General features: G+C 42.9%; 1 pseudogene; it reads right to left on the bottom strand.

The window, feature by feature from the left end:
* Positions 1-1,651: 1,651 nt before the first annotated feature.
* LOC109123877 (bifunctional aspartate aminotransferase and glutamate/aspartate-prephenate aminotransferase-like) lies at positions 1,652-4,142 on the bottom strand (annotated as a pseudogene).
* Between the last annotated feature and the right edge of the window lie 432 nt (positions 4,143-4,574).

The following is a 4,574-nucleotide window of genomic DNA, read 5'->3' as shown; positions in this document are numbered from 1 at the left end:
GTAAATTCCATCATTAGGAATTACAAAATTTGATTCTTGCTTATTTTAAAACATTTAAAAAAAAAACAAAAGAGATGTGAAAATGGCTTGCCAAGAAGAAGAGTGGCAGCAAAATTTTATTGGAAAAATGAATTTTTGGAACCTAAGAAAAAAAACTAAGGATGAAAAATGGATGAGTTTGAAATTATTTTAAAACAAACTAAGATCTAGAAAATTATTTGAAGAAAGGGATTTAAAAGAATATTTTTCAAAATTAGAGAAGGTAAAATGGGAAATGGCACTATGGCCCAAAAATGGCCATGCAAAGCATGCAGCAGGTGGTCTGGAGTATGAATTGGCACTGATGGTGGTGACCCTGACGCCTGGACTGTCACGCTGAGCTGCCATGGCATATGGAGATTGTTTGTTAGGTACTGAACCTGTGACTGGACTGCCATCACTTCTTTTTCTTCATTCAACACCTCTTCGAACTTGGCTCCTCTCAAGTCAAATAAGGGGTTTGGCGAATCAAGATTTCAACTCAAAGTCAGATGAGCTCAATCCAGACACAGCACCAACAACATTACCCATTTCTAAGTCGAGCAGTGGAGATATCTTAGGCAGAATCCTATTTTCAATAACTGTAGAGTTACTCTCCAACAAGGTTGCTGATGAGGAAGCCTGCTTGTCCATTGATATGCTCCGGAATAAGAAAACCTGAGAAGAGAGAAGAGTCTCAATCACCCCAGATGCAGTGTCCACTTTGAATCTGCAGAGTGCTTGGTTTGATGATGGTCTCACATCTTCTGGAACTCTGCCATACTTCAATTTATCTCTATTTACGAGACTGCCAAGCCACTATTGCTCCTCTATAAAAAAAAGTCTCAACGGGTGAAGCTGCACATGAAGAGCATCTTGTTACAATATTTCCTTATCAATCAAACTACTGCTTCCATCCATGGGCTCAGTTTCTCTATTGTCGGAACGTAACTTCATAATATTAACAACAACAGTCTCTGATCCATCAGGGCACTAAAATAAAGAACCAATGGGTAGTGGAGTTGGGGAGCCCGAAACATGGCTCACAACAGCTGCTTGTAGCCATCATTATACAAGCTATGCAACTTGTCCAGTATTGAAGGGTACATAAGGGACCAAGCATCTGGACCTTCCATTTTAGGCAATAGTGTAGCATCTTTATACTTGCTCGTGCTGCGAACTACCACTACCCCGAAGGCCCCGCTTATGACTCCACAGATCATGAGGTACATAAACACCAGAGCTACCACCGTCCTCGTCCTCCCCTTCAAACAATTCTGATCAGCATGCAGATTAGGATGCCAGTCAACACCATTAGTCCATGACCCCTTTGCAGCAGTCACCATCACTTCTTCATCATGAATACAAAGTTCCGCCTATGAATGCTTTGGCTGCTGGCGCACTTTCAAGTGAGCCTCTTCCCAGTGCGCTGAAGGCATGAGGTAAGCTGACGAACCTCTGACTGGAGCCACAATGACAAGACTCCATGCATGAAGCTGTTCATTCAAAGAGATACTAGGGTTGCACCAGCTGCACGGATTCCCCTAGAAATGGTGTACGTGGGAAAGAGCACCAAAAGGGAGCAAGTCCGAAGATGCATAGCATCCATCACTGCGCAGAAATTTAGCCACTGCTGGTGAGACCTCTCCATGGTCTGGTTCTTCTAGACCCGGCTGGAGAGCATGTTGTTCTCCAAGATACAACTAGGGCAGGCGGATGACCAGGACCCCATGATGCATGAAATCAAGAAACTCCTCAGCTTTTTAACTTACGAGGAATGGCAAGAGCATGTCGTCACAAAGGGTTTTGATATAGCGTGCATGGGCTACCATAGCAAGGTTCATAGCGACTCTCGCCCCTACTGCCGCTTCGAGTCGCTGAGCACTTCTGGAAGGATTCTGGATAAGATGAGATACCCAGAGTGTATCCGCAACATGGAGAAGTACATCATTTTCCTGTGAGATCTTTTGAAGCACAATGACACGATCTTCCTCAGAAGCAAACAACCCCAGAAGCTGCCTCTGAGACTCTTCAAACTTTAATGACATGGTTAGTAGCTGCTTCTCGGATTCCTCTGCATCGGTGTGTTAGGCACATGGCTAGAAGGCGACATTTGCTCAGACACTAATAGGTGATGTAGGCTGTTGATGGAGCCATGGTTGCAGGATAAGAGAGATATCGTAACTCCCCGCATGGACCAAGTCCAATTTCAATCTCAGATATGATTCCTTCTTCAATGAACTCATCAACTTCAACTCGGAAACTTCTCATGTAGTCAAAGTAAACCTCAACTGCAGTTCGGTCTTTTAAAACCCGCTCTTTGTCAATTCCTGCGTTTGAATTTCCTTTACATGACAGACTCCTCTCAAGTGGTTCAACTTCACCGAGCAAAACAACCTTTTCCGGTATTGCCCATACCCCTGCTTTTTGTGAAATGTTGCTGGCGCTTGAGGTGGCCTGGCTCTGAATTCTTCCACATGCTGCCACAAAGTGCTTTGGACCAGCTAGGTGTCCAAGTCGCCAACCAGTCATTGCAAAAGTCTTTGAAAATCCATTGACAGTAAGTGTTCTCTCCCACACGCCAGAAGTCTAGGATGTTTTGCTACAATATCAGCAATCTCCTCTAGGAGTTTCTTGGGATATACAGATCCTGTTGGATTTGATAGTGAACAAAGAATCGGCACCTTTGACTTCTCACTGATTGCGGACTTAAGAACCTCTAGATCCAAGAGAAAATTGTTGGAGATGAGTGTAGGAAGGATTACAGGCGTAGCATCAGCTAACCTTGCCACTCCAGGGCAGCTTACATAAAATACACCAGGAATAATAACCTCATCACCTGGTGAACAAACTGCAAGCACAGCTTAAAGTACAGACTACTTGGCTCCATTGATGGTATAACCTTCACGAATCGCATTCATCCCGGCCTCAGCAACCATAGTAAGGGTATCAAAATCAGGTTCTCCTGCTGCCAACCGTATAACTGGAACTCCAGCTTGCATAAGTGCAGTTGCCAAATCAGTTATAGCAATTGTTTTTGAAGGCTTCACAGAATTTACTCTTGGGCTCAATGAGATGTCAACCTCCACTTGCTTGGTTATGCCCTCTGCCCTTACATTGGTACCCATTCTAAGGCGCTGCACATGAAACCTTTTCTCCAATGATTTGGAGATTCTCCCTTGTCTTGGTTTCAAGCAATCCCCATCATATCCAAAATCAACAAAACCAATGAGCCAGCTAAACCATCCTCCTCTGATCTTCTTCTGTTGTTCCTTATTTCTTCATCTGGAAATCAGAATCCTCCTTTTCTCCTACTCGTCTAACTTTACCTCATGGAAGCATGCCAACCACAATAGCCAATCCCCACCAACTGAACCCCAGCTCTGATACTCAACATCCTAAACGCAGCAACAACAGAGGAATAAAAGAGGAAGAAAAGAAAGGAACTGGAGCACAGACGCATAGAACCCAATGATATGGGATCGTTATTTGACCTCATGTCCCTCCTACAAGGTATAGAACCCTGTCTTAGTAGCCCATCTCCTTGTATAGACTTCGTGAATACCTTTAACAGGATATCTTATAAAGTATGACGAAAAACTCATAGTATAAGATCCTCCTGTTCTTTTTCTTGGAATCTGGACTAGAACAGAGGAATTTGAAGAATGATTCAGCTTGAATTTGACAATTTTCCAGTTATCACAGGGCTCAACTTTTCTATAACATCCTTATTCTCTGTTGACACTCTCAGTTGAACATCCAACCCCTGTTCCTGAAGAGACAGTATCTCATATCTGATGGGTAGGCAACAACTTTGCCCTTGTTGAGGCTCATATAAGTATCTCGAATCATCAACAACTGAAGGACAACATTAATGCCCTGCTATGACAGTCATTATTTCCGAGCAGAGCGACCAAGCAACTCCATGAGCAAGGCAATATTATCTACTCAAATCCAGAAACCGGGCTCATATGAAAACCAATGACCATGCCAACCAAACTCTTATTTCGAGTCCAAATAAGCTTGAGTGACAATCATCTTCCAGATTAGGAGCAGCCAAAGCTTTCTCAAAGGGTGATACACAGTCCAAGGCATTTTCACAATTCAACACATGTGAGCACAAAAGTATGGGAATGAAACAGATAAAACAAAGCAAGAACTCAAGAAGATATCAGGCAAAACCTCGTTTCATGAGTGATGAGTGAACTACCGACTGGTGGGACGAGCAGTAAGTTTTTGTGTATTTAATCAAACATCATGCTCAAAGAAAGAAAACCATATCCCAGTCATTTGAGAGAGAAAACAGAGAAACCAGATAAAGAACAGAGTAGAATGAACATAATAACAAAAACCCATCAAACCATGCTTAAGATCAATGATGTGTAGAGAGGAAAATCAAGAAATACAGTGAAAATGCTCATCATGGTCATACCTGAGTCCTCAAGCAAAGATAATATGGCTTGCTTTCCGCTCAAACTCTTTCCGAACACCTCTCATTTTCAACTCGAAGAACCAGCCTGCAACCTCAAGCTAAAGGATATACCTCGAGAATCTCT

The sequence above is a fragment of the Vitis vinifera genome, chromosome 14, assembly GCF_030704535.1.
Source record: "Vitis vinifera cultivar Pinot Noir 40024 chromosome 14, ASM3070453v1".
Classification (NCBI taxonomy): Eukaryota; Viridiplantae; Streptophyta; class Magnoliopsida; order Vitales; family Vitaceae; genus Vitis; species Vitis vinifera.
The sequence above is the reverse complement of the archived record's forward strand: the minus strand, read 5'-3'. Positions and strand labels throughout refer to the sequence as shown.